Genomic DNA, 23,965 nt, shown 5'->3' with positions numbered 1-23,965 from the left:
AAAACATAATTATTAAGAGAAAAAAAGAAAAAAAATTAAAAAAACAAAAATAAAACAGACGGATAGAACCCTAGGACAAATGGTGGAAGCAAAGCTATACAGACAAAATCTCACACAGAAGCATACACATACACACACACAAAAAGAGGAAAAGGGAAAAAAATCATAAATCTTGCTCTCAAAGTCCACCTCCTCATTTTGGGGTGATTTGTGTCTATCATATATTCCACAGATGCAGAGTACATCAAGTTGATTGTGGAGCTTTAATCCCCTGCTTCTGAGGCTGCTGGGAGAGATTTCCCTTTCTCTTCTTTGTTCTCATAGCTCCCAGGGGCTCAGCTTTGGATTTGGCCCTGCCTCTGCGTGTAGGTCGCTGGAGGGCGTCTCTTCTTCGCTCAGACAGGACGGGGTTAAAGGAGCCGCTGATTCGGGGGCTTTGCCTCACTCAGGTCGGGGGGGGGGAGGGAGGGGCACTGCGTGCGGGGCGGGCCTGCGGCGTCAGCAGCCGACGTGACGTTGCACCAGCCTGCGGCGCGCCGTGCGTTCTCCCGGAAGAGTTGACCCTGGATCCCGGGACCCTGGCAGTGGCGGGTTGCACAGCCTCCCCGGAAGGGGGTTGTGGAGAGTGACCTGTGCTCGCACACAGGCTTCTTGGTGGCGGCAGCAGCAGCCTTAGCGTCTCATGTCCGTCTCTGGGGTCCGCGCTTTTAGCCGCGGCTTGCGCCCGTCTCTGGAGCTCCTTTAAGCAGCGCTCTTAATACCCTCTCCTCGCGCACCAGGAAACAAAGAGGTAAGAAAAAGTCTCTTGCCTCTTCGGCAGGTCCAGACTTTTCCCCGGACTCCCTCCCGGCTAGCCGTGGCGCACTAACCCCCTGCAGGCTGTGTTCAAACCGCCAACCCCAGTCCTCTCCCTGCGCTCCGACCGAAGGCCGAGCCTGAGCTCGCAGCCCCGCCCGCCCCGGGGCTGGTGAGCAGACAAGCCTCTCGGGCTGGTGAGTGCCGGTCGGCCCTGATCCTCTGTGCGGGAATCTGCCCGCTTTGCCCCCCGCACCCCTGTGGCTGCGCTCTCCTCTGAGGCCCTGAAGCTTCTCCCTCCACCACCCGCAGTCTCCGCCCGCGAAGGGGCTTCCTGGTGTGTGGAAAGCTTTCCTCCTTCACAGTTCCCTCCCACAGGTGCCGGCCCGTCCCTATTCTTTTGTCTCTGTTTATTCTTTTTTCTTTCGCCCTACCCAGGTACGTGGGGGGCTTCTTGCCTTTTGCGAGGTCTGAGGTCTTCTGCCAGCGTTCAGTAGGTGTTCTGTAGGAGCTGTTCCACATGTAGATGTATTTCTGGTGTATCTGTGGGGAGGAAGGTGATCTCCACGTCTTACTCTTCCGCCATCTTCCCGGAAGCCCTCTCATTATTTTTAAACGTGTTTTATTTTGTTCACACTTTTTTGATTTTGTTTTGTATTTCAGAGGTATTTAGTCAATTTTTAATTTTTTGTGCTTACTCTGTTTCTATTTTTCTATATTTTTGAGGTTAGCTAATATGTTCTTTTTCCAACATTCTTTGTGTTTCATTAAATGTCTTAAAAGATATAAATTTCTGAGATCTACCCTGGTTAAATCTCACAAATATGGATATGTGGTATTTTTACTGCATTCAGTATTTCATAATTTTCCATGTGTTTCTCTTCAATAAAACCAATATTGGGCTTCCCTGGTGGCGCAGTGGTTGAGAGTCCGCCTGCCGATGCAGGGGACACGAGTTCGTGCCCCGGTCCGGGAAGATCCCGCATGCCGTGGAGCGGCTGGGCCTGTGAGCCATAGCCGCTGAGCGTGTGCGTCCGGAGCCTGTGCTCCACAACGGGAGAGGCCACAACAGTGAGAGGCCGGCGTACCGCAAAAAAAACAAAAAAACAATATTTACTTTAGGTTCCAAAATCCAAAGGATTTTCACAAGGCTGTTCTTTTTTATGGATTTCTAACTTTCTGAATTATGAACAAAGAACATAGTCTAATGTAATGCTGATTCCTTAGAATGTATTGGGGCTTCTTTTGCAGCCTTGTACGTGGAGCCTCCCATGAATGAATTAAAAGAATCTTTGTTTTCTGTTGGGTGTACATTTTTACATAAAGCTAATATGTTCTTATTGTGTTGCCCAAATCTACTATAAGGGTTTTTGTCTGTGAGATCTGTCCATTTAAACCACAATTTTTGATGTGCCTATTTCTCCCCATTCTGACCATTGTTGCTGTTTATGTTTTTGGGCCGCACTGATATTCTGCAAATTATGCATATCACTGTATTACTGTATCTTCTTGATCTAAGCTTTTACTTCTTTATTCCTATTGCACATTCACCTTACTTGGTGAATTCACAATCCTTACTTGGTGTATTATTAAAATAAATATATCACATTTCATTCAGACTTCTTTCTTCTCCTCCTTCATATCTTTGTTCAAATGTTACCTTTTCAACAAAGCCTTTCCGGGCCGCTGTCTTAATAACTTGCAATCCCCTGCCTCCCTAGCCCTCTTCCTGCTTAACTTTTCCTATAGCGTTTGTCACATCCAAAATACTGTAGGATTCAATTACTTATTTTATTTTCCGGCTTCCCCAAGTTAACAAGTCAGAAATATGCTGAGCAGGTATTTTGTCTGTTTTGTTCCCTCCCTGCTCTATCACTGCACCTGTAAGAGGAGCTGACATTTAGAAGGCATGCTATAAATGTTTGTTGAATGAATGAACAAATAAGCAGTTCTATATCCTTTTGTTTTAAATGGATGTCTTGTAGATAATGGTGTCAGTTAATTGCATGTTTGCTTGAAGCTCCTTCTGTATTCTGCTATATGGAGAAGGGGCTGGGAGTCTGCAAATGACATTTCCCAGGATCTCTTGCCAACTGGCTTCTTGTCAAGTTCTGCTAATGGGAGTCCTGATAGGAATTTGTAAGGTGGAGGAGGGGAGAGCTGCCTCTCATCCTGCTTCCTGTTTCTGGCAGAGTGTTAGGTGGTGAGAGCAGCAGGAGCAGTGACAGGCCAGTAGTGGTGACAGCACAGCAACACCTGACAGCATTGGTGGTAGCTACAGTGTAAGCCATGGTTCCAACCCTGCCAAAGGGGCAGCTCTTTGGTGGATCCTGAACAGGATGTGACAGCATCTCCAGCGGTTCATCAGCAGGTGTAAACTCTTGGGCTCCAGCTTAGAAGTGTCAGCAAACTTCTGATCTTTGGGTATCACCCTTTCTTCTTTTTTGCTTCTGCTAATCATCTTCTGCCTTTTGCTCGTCCAACATCTGTATAACCAATTCCCTGTATTAAATCCCCTCTAAATACTTAGGATTCTTTTTTTCTTTTGGGGATCTGGACTAATATAACAATATACTGCTAAATCTTACTTCAGATCCAATTTGTGGGCCTCCATCTTTAGATTTTTGAGTTGAACTCACATTTTTCGAAATTATTCTTATAATGGGATTTTCTTCTGTGTAATGCTTAATGTTCTATATCACCATGTTTTTTGTTTTTTTCCTTTTTTTTTCTGTCCTTACTTTATATTAGAAAGGTTGAATTTTTTTAAGCTGGTTGAAAGTTATATTTCATGGTTTCAAAGATACATGTATTTTGTAATGTAATATCTTGAAAATCAGGAAGGGTCTGAAGTCTATAGTGTTTAACGATCAATCACTGTTGGCCAGGCAGTAGTCGTGACATAGCTGTCATTCCTTGAGCCTGCAGGAATGTCAAAAGTGCCAGCATCATAACCTATAGATTGGGTACCAGCAGTTTGGAAGAAAATCCTAGAGAAAATAGTGGAGAAAAGAATATAGTTAACTCCTAGGAACCAAACGACATGGGAAAAGATGTTGATGTGGGTGATGAACTGGACATACTTAGCAACATTCCTCAGGAGAAGTCTAAAGTAGGCCTGTCCTACCTGCAATACATAGTAGTTTTACTTCTATAAATTCTTTTTAAAATATCGCATCACCACCCTTCATAGCACAGAGGATTATTTTGTGCAGAAAAACACAATCATTAATGACTAAAAAGTCATTTAGAAGAGCTGAACTTGGTGTGAAGAAGTTTGGGGAATATGTTTACTGGTTTTATTTTGGTTTTTCTTTTTGTAGTTTTATGAGAATGATATATCTAAAAGAGCTCTTTCAATATAAATAAAAATTCTAACCAAGAAAGCATTGTGTCTTGATTGGCAGCCCCTTTTCATAGTTGGCAGTATTTTTTCAGCATTTTTCCTTTCATAGCGGTAAATTAAAAAATGGTGTGTTGGGCTTCCCTGGTGGCGCAGTGGTTGGGAGTCCGCCTGCCGATGCCGGGGGCGTGGGATCGTGCCCCGGTTCGGGGGGATCCGACGTGCCACGGAGCGGCTGGGCTCTTGAGCCATGGCCGCTGGCCTGCGCATCCGGAGCCTGTGCTCCGCGGTGGGAGGGGCCCCAGCAGTGAGAGGCCCACGTACCGCAAAAAAAAAAAAAAAAAAAAAAAATGGTGTGTTTTACAATAGACTGTGTCTTGAATTTTATGTAAAACAGCAGACATACTATTTTCGTCTCTATGTGATTATTTCTAACTAAGGCCCAAATTTGCATTTAACTATGAGTTTCTACATTTACTAATACTTATGTATTTTCCTTAAACTATTCTCAGCCCCCACTGATGTCCAGCGTCCCTTACATCCCAAGTCATATTACAGTCACCTGGAATTTTAATTCTGGATTGCCATGGGGTCTGTTATTGTTACTTATTAAGGCAATAATAACACTTGTAAGCTCTTACCCATAGTGTCTCTTCCTCCAATATTCATTCTTCTTTTTCCTGGGGGTCTTTCTGCAAGAGTAATTTCAAAGGTACTCTGTGTGGTAAATTTTCTGAGGTTCATTTACCTAAGACTCAGAAAATAAAGGTATTTCTCTTTCATAGCTAAATATTATTTATTTGAAAAATATCGACATTCAAAGTTCTTCATACTTTTCTTCATTCTTTTCTCGCATTTAATTCTTCAATCCATCTGGAAATAACTTTTCCTCATACATCAATTAAATAAAGGTGTCCCTTCAGCAATGGTTTAGAATTCTTCCATTAGTGTATACTTAATTCAGAGATACATCAATGCATATTCCATTCCATTTTCTGCACATTAAGTATTTTGTCAGTACCACACTGTTAACTGCCAGAGTTTTAATGGAGTGACATATTAGGTGGAGTGGCATATCAAGATGTCAACCACCAGTCCTAGGCCACCTTGCCTTCCCTTACAACCATCGCCATCTTTATTTGTGGAGGATAGGTCCCAAGCTACAGGTAACTAAACTCTATAATATCCTGCAAGATGTAAGACTAAAACAATGAAGAAAATCAGAGAACTGGTTTGTGTCTTCCCCCAACTAACAGAAATGAGTCCATCAATAAAACTGAAAGAAAAAGAGGCAAATTTTAGGGGGTGGGGATGATAGCTGTGTATAGAGAAGGTGACTTGTGCCTCCACCCTGATTATCCCCATCCCCAGAAGAATTTCCCTTGCTGTTTGGGCCTGAAGCATCATGAGCCCTTCTCATCTAAAGCTATCATGGGGACTGGTGCTTAGCCAACTTGTGCAAAAGAAAAATAAGGTCAAATGAGCAAGTACCAGTAGGTATGTAACACACACACACACACACACACACACACTCACACATCTACAACACAATATTCCTACAGAGGTACAACTAAGAGAGGGAGAGAATGCTTAAAGATCTCCACAAAAGTACAAGGATACATGCATTTTCTTACGGAAATAGGACTTGAGCCAGCTTGGAAGGTAGAGGGAAGGGTCAGGGGAAGAAAGGAGCTGGCTTTGCCAGCTTTAAGAGCAGCTTGGCAGAGAATAAAACCTGCATCAGTAGGACTTTTGGAGTCATACTCCATGGACTGCTTCTCTAGAATCCCCCATGGCAAGCAGTAGGGCAGGTGCCCAGCTGGGTCCCCAAGTGGGCCATTTGTCAAAGTCAGCTATGGGGTACACCTGCACCACAGACCAGTCAGGGAGGACACGAGCAGCTGGAGCCTACAGAATTTTGTGGCCTAGCTCGGGACACTTGATAATAAAGACTCTGACTCTGACTTTAAAATTATTTGACCAAGTTTACTACAATGAAATTAACCAGGTTGCTTACTGTGTTGCATGAGGCAGGCTCAAGAATAGAGTTGATAATGAGTCATTAGAAAAGTGGAGTTTCCCCTTGTGTACATTTGACTAATGGCTGTTCAATTAATTATTATGTTCTGATAGAGGCAATAGTCGTTATTTTTACTTTTCAACATTTCTGAAAAATGTTTGTCATGCAAATTAAATGCATATAAAAATGCATACCATTTAATTCCATGTCTATGAACCTATTTGAAGAGACTATGTGCAAATACGCTTATTGAAGCATGATTTTTTTACTTTGGTTACAAATGAATTTTCATTTGAAGTAAGTATAATAAGAGAAACATTTGACAATGAATTTGATTCTTTCACCACTCTAGACATCCCCAATACTTTGTCTAATAGTGATTTTCTTTGACCCTCTTATTGCTAGGAGATTTGTTATTATATCAACTAACAAATGTTTGGGTGTTTTTTAAATTTGATTTTTTTACTTTTAAATTTTTTGTTTACTCTTAATTTTTAATTATAAATTTAAAATTTTATAACCATTTAGTTAGGAAAAAATCTATCTTGAATAATTACTGCCATTTTTGATGTTCTAAATTCACTTTGTAGCCTAATATGTGCTAATATGTCTAGCCCTAATTTTCTGTGCTACAGATTTCATGGAAATTGTAAAATATATTTTGCTTCTCTTTTGGATTAAAAAGTTTTACATGTATACCAATACTTCATTTTTATTAATGTTATGTTAATAATATAACATATATAACACAATAATATGTTATTCTAAATTTCTATATTTTTCTACTTTGGCTGATAAAGGCAAAGGTAGTTATCCTAGATCATATGTGTTTCAATTTCTTTTTCTAAGCTTTAGTCTTCGAATTATATATTTTGATATTTTATTAAGCAATACCAAAAAGAACCCATGAATATTATATTTTTATTTAAATATAAATAACAGGTTTTAGCCCATTTAATTAATTTTGTCTTTAATTCTCAATTTGTCTGAAATTAAAATTTGACTGGAGCTTACTTTATTTCATTTGAGAAATGCTGCCCATCCATTTATTTTCAATAATTCTCATTCCTGTAGTTTTAGGTGTATGTCATATGTAATTTTGTTCATTACAGACAAACTGACAGTCTTCATCTTCAATAAAATGCTTTATCTAATTGTACTTATTAACACAACTAGCATGCTTTGTGTTAATGTTTTCTCTTTTGGAAGTAGTTTTTAATTTTTCTATTTCTGTGAATTTCCACATTTTTATGGCTCTTCATGTTTTTCTTCTATTATTTGTAAGAAACGTTCACAAAGTTAATAATTTGAATTTAATTGTCTTACTGTTTACCATAAGTTCTTAAAACATGAGCTTTTATATTTCATTTCTCTAGTTACCATCATCAATCATAAAACAGTGATTTAACCATGTAAGAATATTATTTTCAGCTATTATATTGCATAGCTTAGATTTGACCCATGGCTCAAATGCCCCTGCTCTGAGCTTCATCATTTTTTTTTTTTTTTTTTTGCGGTATGCGGGCCTCTCACTGCTGTGGCCTCTCGCCTTGCGGAGCACAGGCTCCAGACGTGCAGGCTCAGCGGCCGTGGCTCACGGGCCCAGCCACTCCGCGGCATGTGGGATCTCCCGGACCGGGCACGAACCCGCGTCCCCTGCATTGGCAGGTGGACTCTCAACCACTGCGCCACCAGGGAAGCCCAAGCTTTATCATTTTTTTAAAAAAATATTGACTTGTACTTCATTTTAAAAACAGTATTTATGATAATAATTTAGATTTACCTAAAATGGCTGATGTTGAGATTTACAACCTGATATTTAATTATTTATTACTCCATTTTTAACTTGGATTCATCTTCTACTTGACTAAAACATGGCTTCACATAAAAATTTTCAAGGGTATATGTATAGTAGTTTTTGGTGACCTCTATGTAACTAATAATGTCATTCTGGTAAACAGCAACTTATCTAATGCAAAATTATTGACTCATGAATATATTCTCTTCAAACCTATAAAAATTGGTATTTACAAAAAGGAGCTAGACTTCTGAGTAGAGGACCAGCCCCTGTCACAGATGCAGGTGTCAGTGCCCACTCTTAGCATTGCTCCCTGTGGTAGGCAGAATGATGGGGCCCCAAAATGTCCTGATACCAGGAACCTATGAATCTGTTACCTTATATGGCAAGAGAGACTTTGAAGATGTGATTCAATGAAGGCTCTTGAGAGGCAGAGATCATCCTGGATTATCCAGTGGGCCCAGCACTATCACCAGGATGTTTATAAGTGAAAGAGGGAGGGAGACAAGGACAGGAGAGTCAGAGAAGGAGATGCAATGACAGAAACAGAGGTTAGAGTGATGCAGGGCCATGAACCAAGGAATGAATGTGTGTGGCCTCTAGATGCGGGGAAAGGCAGGAAATGAATTTCTCTCTAGAGTCTCCAGAGATAATGCAGTCCCCAGAATCCATTTTAGAACGCTTTCCTTCAGAACTATAAGATAATAAACCCATATTGTTTTAAGCTGATAACTTCGTGGAAGTTTGTTACAGCAGCAATAGGAAACAAATACACTTCATACTGACGACTTTACCATGGCATATCATATAAAAGCTGTAACAGGCTGAGGCTACTTGTTTGAAATGGAAAGAGTTCCTCCCTCCCGCATAAGGGCTCTCACTCCTCGCCAGTGTGGGATTTAGCCCCCATTCCATCACTTTTTAATGCTTAAATGCTATTCTCACAGGGTTGCCCCAATTCCATTATAGTCCTTAGAATCCCCAGAGTGCTTTTTCATTTCCAATTAGTCAGTCCTATTTGTCCCTGCTTTACAGAATGGCATTAACCCATTGAAGCTTGCAGATACTACAACCAAACACCGTAAGTTTAGTTTGCTTACAAACTGGCCACTGTAGATAAGCAGGCATCCGTGTAACATCCAGGCCACACAAACAACCCTCGGCTCATCACCAAGCCTGGCCCACTCCTCCAGTCCTATCTGAAGCAACGTTGCTAAGGTCAAGACCCTGCTCTGGTTTCAGATCAGCAGCTGCCTGTCTTGGATGCTGTCATTCTTCATAAGTTTCAAGGGAGAATGGTTCTCTGTGTGGATGCCCTCCACTGCATGACCATGGTCAGCTAAAGTACTGTTTTGGGCTCCCAAAGGTATAACACTTCAGCTTTGCTCATGTTTTATCCTTCTTTGGTATAAGAGGGCTAGATAAGGACTAAGTTTGTTATCAGAGGCATGCCTACTTCAGAACCACTGGCCATGTGCAGAGACCAGCCCACTGGTCCCATCCTTTTTCTACCATCTAGTGATGTGAATATCGAGGGCTTCTTTGTTCTTCCCTGTTTCCAAGTCTTGGTCAAGTGTGCTCTGCCCATTTAACAGATTTCAGTAACTTCGAATCTCAGGAGAGTTTGAGGTTTCTGTCCTTTGCCTCTCAGGAGCAATCCAAGCTCCTTATGCAAAGTTACCAAATTCCTTCCCTGCAAATATCAACATCTATATATCAAATTTTAAAAGAATAATTAAAATTAAATTGGGTTCACTGGCTACCCTGTCACATACACATACATTGTCAGGATAATCTTCAAAGGTGCTTCCTTGACCATTCAAGTCTCTCCCAAAGATTTTGTTGTAAATCATCTTCACGGTGTTTGCTGGCCCCTCTTCTCTCACTAAGATACAGCGCAGGCTGTATAGGGCCAGGCCAGAGAACAGGGCTCTAAGACAGATTCACAGGGCTTGCCTCCCGTTTCCCTCCATCCCTGTTTTAAATACTCTCTCTATTGAATGGCTCTCTGTCCTCCTCTCTCTGCTTCTTGTTTTTTGCATCTCTCCTAGCATTCAGTCAAAAGTCCATCTGGCCAAATTCTTGATTATCACTTCTTTGAGTTTTCCTTCATAAAATTTCTTTGCTTTAAATGTTTAATAAACAGTAGATAATTTATTATAAAACATTGTGTATAGAGTATATGACAAATACTTAGAAAATTGTTTATAAATAATGGTTCTAATATAATTTAATATTTTTACTATATGCTCATCTGTATTCCCTGAAGTTTCTAAAATGCATACATATTATTTATAATAAAAAGTCAATTTTTACAAAAGTGCTTAAATGCTCAAACTTCTCTGTCCAGTTAATTGGCATTGACTCAGCCATTTACTTGTTACAAAATATTTATTGAGCACTGACTACATGCTGAGTACTTTGCTAAGCACTGAGTTACAACAATGAACATGCAAAAGAAGTCAACTGAGCCAGAATGTCCTATGCATTTTAGGCTTAAGTGAAGCCCACAATAGCAACAGAAGCAACATGATTTAATCAGGAAGCATAATTGTATATAAAACCAGTGTTTAACATCACATGAGGGATAAGTGATCAAACTTTTCTCTGTAGGGATCTTACAAATAAAGTTGGGCAAGATTAAGATTAATAATTGTTAAAAATTATTTAATGTTCTTAAATGGAATATTCTTTACATGTTTTCTTTGGAATTACCTGTCCATTATTTAATGTTTATGTTCAAGAATTTTAGAACACTTATGTTTATCAAAAATAATATGTGCTAAAATATTTATATCGGGCAAGCCATAACCATGGCATGTATCTACTCTTCAGAACACTCACTGTGGCTATGATGGAGGTTCCACATTATACCTCTTTATGACCTTTTATGTCCATAGCAGTCAAAACACCTGTGAGGAACTTAAAATCTTATGAGTGATGAGGTCACAAATCAAAATAATGTCCCAATTGAAAATGGAAACAAATTTAATGCATAATGCTCAAAAACTAGGTAGGAGATAGATGTGAGGAGGAACTTTGAATGAATCAAATTAAGTATGGAATGTTCAGAATGTTTAAAATAACTGATAGGTGGAGGAGCAATACATTATTGATAATTAGTTAATAATTATTGTTAATTGGATAAAAATTCTTAAAGCTCCTCTTGTTTTACAGTGGGACTTGATGTTGAGTTCTGATACTTCATCTTACAAAAGTTAAAATTGCAATTAAATATGAGATTTAAATTTTCTTTCAACACTGCAAATGGAATCTAATGAGTTCATAATTTTTCCATCACACTGGAGCTCTCTCTTTCCCAGTATTTTTCAAGCTTAGCAGATAAGGAACATGAATGAGAAAATCTAAGTTTTATTTGGTTATAAAGGTTTATTGACCAACTGGAATTTTAGAAAGTATTTTTCCACTTGGAAAATGACAACATATTTTCGAATTTATATTATGCAAGGCAAACCACCATCTTCCATGTTTTGAAGCAGGTAGAGACATAGCAAAGGAAATGTAGAAAGAATGTGAACAACAGATATTATGGTGTATGCCTTATAGGGTGCTTCTAGGACTATTGCTACTACACAGTATTTTTTAAATGCCAGTTAGGTGCTAATTGTGGGCTATGTCATTTAACTCAAAATGTTATGAGATAGGTACCACTTTATTCCCATTCAGATATGAAGAGAGTAAGGCAGAGAGATATTAAGTAGCTTGCTCAGGGTCAGCCAGCTAGTGAATGATGGAGCCCAGAATTTCAGCCCAAACAGTTTGAACCTAGGCTTTTTAGCTGCTACTTGGTACCACTTCTTTCCAAGGACTTATACTCTTCAATGGCCCTGTGGTTTTAGGTCGTGACAAGCCACAGGCTGATGTGATGCCACTGAGACTAACTGATCCTTGAGCCCTCTGACTTTAACCCTCCTGGCACTGGCACCAACAGGTGCAGCTTTTAGCTTATCTGAGCACCTAAAGTAATTGTTCGAGATCTCGGCTGTTTGCTGGGAGAATCATTGAAAGGGCAGAACCTTGCCTTGCTTGTTAAAGCACTTTACACATGTGTAAAGCCTTGGTGGAAAAAAGGACTCAGTTGGAAAAAGGACAGTTTCTGAGTTTACGTGGCATTACATAGACCAGAACAATTTCTGATTTTTTTAAATTCAACATTTAAAAACTGAATTGAGTCAATAATTTTACTTTGCTAAACAAAACACAAATTTATTTGGGGCAATTAATATGAAATTACAGATTACCTCAGATGTTCATCCTCTGCTTAAATGAATACCGTCCACATTTGCCAAGTTTTTTTTCTTATGTAAACTCATTTTTTTCTAAATATAAGCATTAGTGATTTAACCAATTCTTAAAAAGCACGTCTTTTTCCAGATTATAGAGTCTTATTGTTGTATTAAATGTCTCAGCTTGTAAGCTTTGACCACACAATAAACATAGCACCACATGATATTAAAATTTAATTAGCCAATTCCATATTCATAATTCACAGTCATCATAGGCAACATCTTACACATTCTGAAACTTTTCAGTTTATAGGGAAATTTTTTAAATGCCCAGTACCTTTTGCAAAACTCAGTTGAACATTTCCCTGCAGTTTTGCATTATTCATTGATAAAAATGAACCACCTCAAGAGAATTGAAAGATAACATATCCTTTATTTTACCTTTAATCTTTCATCAAAAGAATCTACATATTACTTTCATAGCACTAAATTTTATATATGATAAGGTCTATTAAAGAAACATGCACTAAATATTCCAATTTCAGAAAGAAGGGCAAAAAAATGTAAGCTGTGTCTCTGGTTCATTGAATGAAGTGTCAGGCATCTCATGCAGCACAGTGAGCAAATTATTATTTCTGAATTGTACATCAACCCAAATCTCCTAAAAGCTCTTTCTTATACCAGCTGCTAAATGATTAATAGTGTTGCATTGATAATTTTCACAAAAGACACTGCTGAATAAGAGAACAGTGTGTCCAAGAAAATGAGTTTGAGGTTCAGGGAAACAAAACACTTTTTCATAGTTTTAAAAGAAACATAGTATTGAGTTATACAGACTATCAGTTTCTCCCAGTAAATAAGCATGTGCCAACCCCAACTTTCTTCACTAGGACATGGCTTAGGAAGTTTATTTTCAGTACTCGGCATATATATTAATATTACATATTAATATAAAATTATATTATAGTATATATATATTTCAATATTTTATATGCTGAGTATTGAAAAATAGATATTTGTATACACACACATACATATGTGATCTTGACTATGTATGTTAGACTGATGGTTTTAATACAGATATCGTTAATAAAAATATTTTCTTTTGAAACTTTACTAGTGATTTGCTTTATGGCTTTTAAGGTGCCAACTTTCCATCTCTCCTACTCTCAGCAAGACTGTCTGTCTGTGGTCGGAAACCATGGACTTTTAAGGCATAAAAAACTGGACATGAAACAGAGCTTCACCACTTAGTTGGGTGATCCTAAGGAATTTACTTACCTCCTTTTTATTTATTTATTTTTTTAATTAATTTTTATTAGAGTATAGTTGCTTTACAATGTTGTGTTCGTTTCTGCTGTACAGCAAAATGAATCAGCTACACATACACATATATACCCTCTTATTTGGATTTCCTTCCCATTTAGGTCACCACAGAGCATTGAGTAGAGTTCCCTGTGCTATACAGTAGGTTCTCATTAGTCATCTGTTTCATACGTAGTATCAGTCATGTATATATGTCAATCACAATCTCCCAATTCATGCCACCCCCCTTCCCCCTTCGTAGCGATACTAAAATATGGAACACTTTCACGAATTTGCATGTCATTCTTGCACAGGGGCCATGCTAATCTTCTATGTATTGGTCCAATTTTAGTATATGTGCTGCTGAAGTGAGTACTACTTACCTCCTTTTTAAACTGTGAATGGTCAGCTTCCTAAACTGAGAAATGACAAAAATTATACCAACCTCATTAGATTGAAAGAGGATGAAATCAAGTCTGCAGGTTTTGCAGTCAGTGATGTAAAATGAAATCACATTTTCTGTAATTCTCCAATTCTAATGGCTCTCTAGCCAACATCTTCTCTAAGAAATTTGCACTTTCAAAAATTTCTTTGGCTCAGATAATACAGAGAATCTCATGTTGTATGTACATTTGCCATTGTAATCCACAACAAACATATTAGCAAATCAAACCTATTAGAAAATATTTGCATAACATATATCTGATAAAGGACTTTTATCCAAAATATACAAAGGATGTTTAAATCTCAACACTAAGAAAACAAACACAATTTCTTAAATGTGCTAAAGATCTGAAGACACCTCACTGAAGAAGATATACCAGTCACTTGCCCTTGGGCACTAAGAAACCACTACACACCTATTAGAAAACTAATATCCCCAGAACTGACAGTAACAGTTGCTGGCAGATGCCTATAAAATCTGATAGTATGCTAGTGCTAAGAAAGAAACAACAACAGATAAGTAATTCAGTATAAGGCAGGTAAGGTGTTCAATCCCAGCCAAATGCAAGAAAGAGTGGCAAAACAAAGTTTGGGAATGGGAAGAATAAGTAGAAAGCTTGCCCCCGCCAGGTATGACAGTGTACACAGGAAGACGGTGATCAGCACTGTGGAAGCCATCAGAAGCTGGAATAGCCTCAGAGGAAATAACTTTCTGATCATCAGATTTCAAACCCATGGAACGTTTAGAGGAAGGATGGAAAGGAACTTGGCGTGTATCGAGCACTTACTTGTTAATTTGCAAAATCATACTATGAGGAAGGTTATGTTTCCATTTGAAACAGATCAGAAATGGCACTGGTAATAATTAGACAATCTAGAATTTGAGCCAAGCTGCCAGTGACTTTATGACTATCAAGCCAGAAACACTGATGATCACACTGACATTCGATGAAATTCTTCTGGTATCCAAGTATGATGGGGTAAGTGTCCTAAGAGCTATTACTAAAATTCTTCCTAATAAGGGGTGTGCCTTTGTTTAAAAATGGAACTTAAGGAACCATTTAGGGAGAAGGTGGGACCTGAGGTTCAGCTGAAATGAGGCTGTAGATGAGAGAGCTAAAGTGGGTCTGGGGTAAGGAGTAGTCAAGAAGAAGGCAGGGAAATTGGAAAAGTGGAAAAGAATGATGGAGGAAAAGAGAGGGTGAAGTCATGTGACAGGCGGATGGTGTCTCATTACTGAAATAGCCAAGAGACTTTTAAAACCAGGAATATCTTACTTTGATTTTGTAATTGTTTGTATTGCTGCCATGTTCCTTCATCTTTTCAAACCTTTGCCAAATCCATCTACTCAAATGCCTTTGTGTGAATGGTTTGTTTGGCAAAATTTAAGAAAAGGTATTGAGTTTCACATTTAGATCAACATGGTATGAACCAGGGACCACACAACAAAATGGAAAAACAACCTTTAAAAAGAACAAAGGCAGCAGCCAGAACTAGAGAGCAGAAAGAAAGCATATGCCCTCTAGGAAGTCACAAAAATGTTCATAAAGACATCGTGATCTTCAAGAGTGGAAGGTGGATTTTGAGGATTAGAGAGATGCTGACAACCAAGTAGCCCAAGTGATTTGGAGAAATCATTTATGAGTGAACATCCTTGAGGAGGACTTTAAATACCAGATTTATTCCTTAGTAGTAAATCAGAACATTACTATTTTTGAATCACAATTCTTTCTCCTCCACCCAGCAAACTGTCATGTTGAGTTTCTTTATCAGTGTCTGTATGTTGATATCACTCCTAAGCAAGTTTAGGAATTGCCTACAGAATAAGCCAATGAAACATGTTCCTCGTGTAGTCTATATCTCAAATTAAACAGTGAAGTGTTGTTATATATAGAGATGTTGCTATAGAAATGTATAGTTGAAAATGTGCTTCCTGACAGTAATGAAATTGTCTGCTTTTTATTTAAATGTGTTCTGATATGAAAGTAATAATGCACCTTTCAAATAATTCTTTTAAACCTTTCATCAGTTCTTTTCCAGTGATGGCACACCTTTGGAGTTATTAAAACTTTAGCTTTACGTGTCAAACCCAGACAAGTATTGTATCCTCTAAAAACAGAATTGAATCATTGTGTAAAGACAGCAGTGCCATCAGAGTGGTGGTGTTTGAAAGTGAACCTGTCATGAATTCTAAGTGTGGCGCAAATAAAATCATTCTCTGCTTATGTCAAACCAGGACTCAGATAGCAAGAATACTTAACTATGTTGAATGGGGCTTAATGTTTTGTCAGTCATTTATTTGCACATTGAAAATATCCTGTCAAGCAGAGGTAGACTTTTACTAAAATGAATTCCCTCCAGAGGGAAAGTACCCCATCGCCCAGCTGTAAAGTATCCACAGAGACCCAAGAGATTGTTTTCCTTTCGTTTTTTAACCAATAGAAACTCTAGTACCCAGAAATGCTCTTCATTATAGTAAATATTTAATAGATTTATTTTTCCAAGGTTAGTTTTGGAAGGATGTGTTTATAACTGGTGTTTAGTGTTTAATAATTAGAAATAAGAAGTATAATAAAGCGACATCTATTGGGAATGCAAACAACCAACAGACTCAGGTAAATGGTGCTTTAGACATTTTCAAGAATTTACAGGAAAATTGGACTAAAAATGAGTTTCAAGTGAAGACTGGATATGTCTGTTTACTGATTATAAAAAAGTAAGAAATCATCGAGGACATCAACAGAGGACACAGAGGCCACTACAGAATAGAAAACTATGTGAAAAGAGTAAGGGAAAGGTGATGGAGACTTATTCTTTTTTTTTTTTTTTTTTTTTCCAATACGTGGGCCTCCCACTGTTGTGGCCTCTCCCGTTGCGGAGCACAGGCCCCGGGCGCGCAGGCTCAGCGGCCATGGCTCACGGGCCCAGCCGCTCCGCGGCATGTGGGATCTTCCCGGACCGAAGCATGAACCCGTGTCCCCTGCATCGGCAGGCGGACTCTGAACCACGGCGCCACCAGAGAAGCCCGAGATTTATTCTTTGGTATGCATTTTATTATTTGAGACATTGTAACTGGAAAGGTAAGAGACAAAACTAGCCAGAGGGGGGTCTATGTACATAATTATAAAATCAGAGCGTTAAGGGAGCAAAGGTGAGCTCAGGAGGTGCTGTGGGTAAAAGAATTGTCATTCCATGGATCTCAGAAAATTGTGCTGGGCATGGTAGGTGCTCAGTACACTGACTAAATGAATTCTGAACTTTAGATGAAGGTGAGACTGGATATCCGCAGTTGACCCATGCATACGGATGACAGAATACGATAATATGGACTTTGGTCTCTGGAAGTCTTTGGTTTAAACTCTAGTTTTGCATTTTTAACCATGTGAACTTTGTGCCTTTCATCAAGTCACTTGACTTAATTAACTTTGGTTTTCCTTAGGTGTAAAAGAAGGATAGATAACAATAGGAGAAGCTATAAAAGGCTGCTGAGAGGATTGATTAGGGTAGTATATGAAAAACATTCAGCAAAGTGATTCGCAAATAGTAACCTCTCAAACAATGGAGGCTTAAAAAGGATTGATGATCTAAATTGTGACTTTAAAAAAAATTTGTATTGAAGTTATTTTAGACCTACAGAAGACTGTGTACAAAGGAAAATAGTACACAGATGTTCCCATATACTAGGGGTCTATAGACTTCTGTAAAGGGTCAGATAGTAAATATTGTAGGCTTTGTGAGTGAGATGCCTCTATCACAGTTATTCAGTTCTGCCACTGTAGGGTGAAAGCAGCCCTAGACAATAGGTAACACAACGGGCACAGATCTGTTCTAACGAAATTTTACAAAAACTGGTGATGGGCTAGGTTTGGCCCATAGTTCGCAGTTTGCCAACCCTAAACTAAGCTATAGACTTTATTCAGATACCCCCAGTTTTGGCACCAATTCAGATACCCCCAGTTTGGGCACCAGTGTCCTTTTTCTGTTCCAGGATCCAACCTGGGATATCACATGGTCATTTCTCCTTGATCTTCTCCAATCTGTGATTGATAGTTACTTGTTGTTTACTTTTCTTCATGGACTTGACACTTCTGAAGAGTACCAGCCATTTTGTAGAATGTCCCTTAATTTAGTTTTTCTTATATTGTTTAATGATTATACTGAGGTTATGAAATTTTGGAAGAGTACCAAAGAGGTGACATTCCCTTCTCATGGCATCGTACTGGTGTATATGATATCAGCTTGACTTATTATTGATGCTGTTAACTTTGACCAGTGGTTAAGGTGTTGTCTGCCAGTTTTCTCCAATGTAAAAAGTATCGTTTACCCTTCTAAACTCTATTTATCACAAACAAATCACTAAGTCTGGCCCCCTTAAGAGGAGCGGAAACTAAGCTCCACATTTTGGAGGGAGGACTATTGCTATAGACTGAATATTTGTGTCCTCCTAAAATTCATATGTTAAAACCTAAACCCCAATATGAAGATATTAGGAGGTGGGGCCTTCGGGAGATTATGAGGGTGATGCCCTCATCAATAGGATTAGTGATCTTTTAGAGACCTCAGAGAGCTCCCTTCTGCCAAGTCACAACTCAAAAAGGGAGAGTGGTGGTCTGGGAGGGGAGGCCTTCTCTGATGTTCCGCTTAAACCTCACTCTTAGGCAGTAACTGTGAAGCTGTGCCTAGATGTTTTGCTTTCACCATTATTCCTGTTCCTTCTCCAGCTGTAATGATGGGTCTAGCACGTACTCTTGCCCTTTTCCCAGAGGTGGAGTATTTTTTTTATTCCCCTCCTCATTTTTCTTCTCCCTTCTGCAAAAATCCAGTGCTCCAATGCAACAGTTTTTTTCTGTTCTTCCCTGTGCATATCAACGCTTTTGCTCCATAGATGAAATAGAAATCATGGATCTGGGTGGCCTTTTGTCAGTGACTGCTATTCCCCTCATCCAGTCAGAACCACAGGGAACTGTTCTCAGGATTCTTTATGATCTTCTGTGTGAGCATTTGATGGCTGTCATGGAGAAAAAGCCTACAAAGGGATATAAACTACCTATCCTGTGGCCCCCAAAGGCTTCACACTCACACTAGCCCATATGTGGCTTTTAACAACGCCTTCAAAAGAATGTTAGCTCCATGTTCTTACTGGTCAGTATGGTTTTCTGGCAGCATCTACCCAAGTAATCAAATTCCAGGGTCCCATTTTTCCCTCTCTCACCATTTTTTTGGAGGTAGTTGTTTGCTCTGAAAATTCTTTAATTTGCAGTTAGTCCGTCATTTTTCTTGTTATAAGGGTGGGAGCAATGTCCTTTCCAGCTCTCTACATCTTTGAGCTCTCAGCTGACATTTTAAAAGATCCTTTAAATATATTCAAGGATATTGCTAAGATTAGAGTCTTTATTCAGCTCAAAGAGCATCATGATTTGCAGTGATGCCACAGATATGGAAATAGGTGAGTCCTTATGTTAGCAAGATATAGATTGGCAAGAACTATGATATGAGGATATAAGGATGATTAAAAAATTCAAAATTTAATCACAAATGCTACAACAGATGTTTTGCAAATGTTAATGGCTTAGCTGTTCTGACGCTAAAACGTACTTTATAAAATAAAAGTGAACAACACGGAATGAATTTCATTAGAGTTACATCAACAGTTGTATAAGAAAAAAAAAAACCTATAGCATGGCATTTACAAGTAGTGTCACTCTACAAGTTGACAAGAAAAAATATCCAGAGTGTGGACTTGGCACTCAGGAAAAAAATGGCTAAGAAATCCCAGAAGAATGTGAAGAGAGTTCAAACAACAACCTCCAAACACCCTTCAAGGCACAGCCAGAGAAGAATCTCACTCTAATTGTCACTTTCACAGAAAGTCTGGATGCACGTATGCTTACAAGGTAATCCCAATAGTCACTTACATCTCAGCTTTGTATAAGCCAATGAACAATATTACAAAAATATTTACAGATAGAAAATGCTACACAGACCTCACGAAAAATAACTATTATATATAAATACAAGTGCCTCCAAAGGAGCAGGGATATTGTTAATTTGTACTCCGTGCACTTTTATCACTGTAGATTTGCAAGTTTGGACCAGGAACTAGAGATCAGTGTTGCTCTACATAATAGTGAGAAAGTCATAAGGAGAAGTGATGGGAAGGTCAGCAGAAGAGCAAGGAAGTTGGCAGTCAGCTCAGGTGCTACCTGGATAGGAACAGCTACAGTGGTCTCTAAGTGGGAAATAAACTGTGTGATTTTAAGTTATTGTGAGGTGAGCAAGCTGACCCTTTAGTAAAGCTTTAGTAAAAAAGCTGCTTCATGTAATTTCCTTCTATCTGTGGTGCTTTGCAGTGTTCTGATCCCAATGTAGAAGACGTTTCCACATTTGGATCAACCCCAGGGCAAAGATAAAGGACTTTGTCCCGAAGCAGGAATTAGTCAAAAGGGACTTAAAGAATTTGAAAAAGAACAGATACATGTATACGTATAACTGAATCGCTTTGCTATACACCTGAAACTAACACAACATTGTTAATCAACTGTACTCCAATATAAAATAAAAATTAAAAAAAAAACGAATGAAAGTCCCTTTATCTCTTCCCACCCCCATTCTATGACACAGAACTCAGCAAAGACTTGAAAGGGATTTTGGATTTTCACAGTTCCTGAAATGAGGCAGTCTCCACGCCCCCTGTGTCTGCCAGCAGCCATGTATCTCCCTATGTGTCTCATTCTTTGTAACACTGGAGTCCCATTGCCCCCTTCTTCCCAGCATATATCACTCATCTGGGAAATTAGGAGAATGTACTTGGTGATTTTGTTTATGACAATTACAGTGAAGAAAAGAATCCACTTGCTCCTCCATCCTTGCAGCTTCAAACACATGAACCACAAAGCCCCCAAAGGGAGCATGATGACCCAGGACCTATAGAACAAAATGTTTCATGAAAAGTCATCACAGCAATCCACTGGTACTGGTTCCTGGCATTATTTACAACACACTGTTCTTTGTAAGGATCTCATGTTTTCCTAAAGCTAACCCAGTAAAATGTGCTATAAAATCTTCAGGGAACTTAGGTATTTGACTCTAAACCCCAAACGCTACCCGCCAACCACAGCTGTCTACTCCTCACTTTATCATCTCAGCCAGAACTACCCTCCTACAAGTACACAGCATTATCAGTCATGAGCACTGGTATATTTTCAACATGCTCGTTAGCTGTATAGAAAAAAATTGAAAAAGTTCCTTGAGAAAGAAAGAACACTTTCTCTTAAACATGAAGTGTTTAGCTAGTTGCCTAAAAAACCTGAAAATAAGGACTTTGAGCCATGTCATTCAACACTGAAAATACTTACGGATACTGACAGACCATCAAATTTAAGTATTAAACTTCACATTTTCTCTAATTGTAAACAACTAGAAGACAGTGTTAACAGTGCCCCTCAAAAATTTCAGAACAGAACAAAACGTATTAAAACTGTGTAACAATATTTCACTGTTATCTTTCTGTGGTGAATTACCTGTGATTTTTACTCCACAAATTTTTTTTTTTGGTATTTGTCCAGTTCTCTCCAAGTTGTGTGAATTTAATCTGTGAACTAAAGAAACTAAGAAAAATTTGGTTTTTCCACTATTAGATTCTTTGTGGCAGATATTTATATTCTATAGTTAGAAGGGTTTTTCTCCCACACAGCTTAACTGTTCTATAATTTTAAAAATGAAATGTTATTTTAAAAATAGCCAAGAAACTATTGAATATGTAGAGGGGTACACTATCTTAGGTAAGCCAGAAAGGTCACAAGCTTGGAAGCAAAAATCAATGTATTGGGCTTCCCTGGTGGCACAGTGGTTGAGAGTCCGCCTGCCAATGCAGGGGACACAGGTTCGTGCTCCGGTCCGGGAGGATCCCACATGCCACAGAGCGGCTGAGGCTGCGCGTCTGGAGCCTGTGCTCCGCAACGGGAGAGGCCACAACAGTGAGAGGCCCGCGTACTGCCAAAAATAAAAAATCGATGTATTTTAAAGTAGGATCTTTTAAAAAGGCCAAAATTATCACTTTAGAAAAAGCAGCTAGTCAATTTTCTTCATTTTAAAATAGAAAACTAACACTGGAAAGGCAAAATGACTTTCCCCAAATTACAAATGGAGTGGGATGCCCAGAAACAGAACTTAGGTCTTTCCCTCTGTCCTGTCCGTGATTTTTACCTTACCACAGAAATTTTAACTACTTAGTACAAAATGACATGTGGTCTTTCCTAAAGGTACCTAATGCCAGCATCTTCTCCATTTGTTCATCTTAACGAGGGTCAAGTCTAGAGAATTAAAAAATAAGCTTATAAAGTTGAAATCCTGGCTCATCCCACACAATTAAATTACATCATCATACATAAGCAAATGGGAAATATCATTCTATTTTGGCCAAACAAGGATGTCATTTGTCATGCATTGAGAAATAAATGTGTATATGTGTATATATATATATATATATATATATATTTTTTTTTTTTTTTTTGGGGGGCTGTGTTGGGTCTTTGTTGCTGTGCGTGGGTTTTCTTTAGTTGTGGCGAACGGGATCTACTCTTCACTGTGGTGCATGGACTTCTCATTGTTGTGGCTTCTCTTGTTGCGGAGCACGGGCTCTAGCACACGGGCTCAGTGGTTGTAGCTCATGGGCTCTAGAGCACAGGCTCAGTGGTTGTGGTGCCCAGGCTTAGTTGCTCCATGGCATGTGGGATCTTCCCAGACCAGGGCTTGAACCTATGTCCCCTGCATTGGCAGGCGGATTCTTAACCACTGTGCCACCAGGGAAGCCCCAGTAAATGTATATTTTGACAGCTGGCTCCAGATTCCTAGAGAGAAATACCTTTGCTTAGGAAATACCTTGATAGAAGTCTCAGGAGGGAAACACCAAAACCTGAGCGTATGTTCTTCATGGAAATAGCAGAGTGAAAAAAATAAAACAAACAAAACACCTAAATTCTAGGGCTCTATGTAGCCATTTAACAGAAGTTTGGAATTGGGGGAAGAGCTGTGGATAAGGAAGAATTAATCCAAATTGTGTAGGAGGATATTGGACAATGTGGGTATAAATGAGAATGTTGATGATGGAGTCTCTAAGATCTTTTGGAAACAGTAATGCTTAATTTAATTTATTTTTTGATAACAAGATAAATGCACAAATAAAATTTCTAGGCAAATGGGTATCATGAGAAAGAGTATATATGTGGCTTATATAATTTATGCCTGAAGCAGAAAAAGAATAGCAGCTCTAGGAGGAAAAAAATAGGTAAGACTGAATTCCATGGGAACAAAAGCTTGGTAGGAAAAGATGAGAAGTTACAGAACTCTAACGTGCAAGTACATCTCCTTCAAGCAGTCCTGACACATTAAGAGAAACATTGGCCTTATCATTTTTGTGATAGAAGTTTAACTCAATTTGCATTTAATTCTTAAGAAATGTCGTGACCTCAGTTGGCATCTGGGTTATACTGATAGGAATCATAAGTGTAAAAATAAAAATGCAAACCTAACACCAGACAATTCTTGTTTCTCACTTTTATTGTCACCATGTATTTGGTGCTTGTCAAAATCAGGGGTGACGCTTATCTCGAGGCAAGGCTTAATTCACTTTAGTTTAGTTTAGTTTGCTTGTTTGTTTTGGTGATATGTAATGAAGCTAAAATGTTTAGGAAAATTAAAGAAAATGGCAATAGTGAGCAGAAGAATTAGAAAAAATTATATCATCCGTTCAAAAATGCATTAACCAGGACTTCCCTGGTGGCGCAGTTGTTAAGAATCCGCCTGCCAGTGCAGGGGACACGGGTTCAAGCCCTGGTCCGGGAAGATCCCACATGCTGTGGAGCAACTAAGCCCGTGTGCCACAACTACTGAGCCTGCACTCTAGAGCCAGCGACCCACAACCACTGAGCCCGTGTCTGAAGCCCTCACGCCTAGAGCCCGTGCTCTGCAACAAGAGAAACCACTGCAATGAGAAACCTGCACACCACAATGAA

This window comes from Leucopleurus acutus, assembly GCF_964270905.1.
Source record: "Leucopleurus acutus genome assembly, chromosome: 15".
NCBI lineage: Eukaryota > Metazoa > Chordata > Mammalia > Artiodactyla > Delphinidae > Leucopleurus > Leucopleurus acutus.
This window is presented reverse-complemented; position numbering follows the sequence as displayed.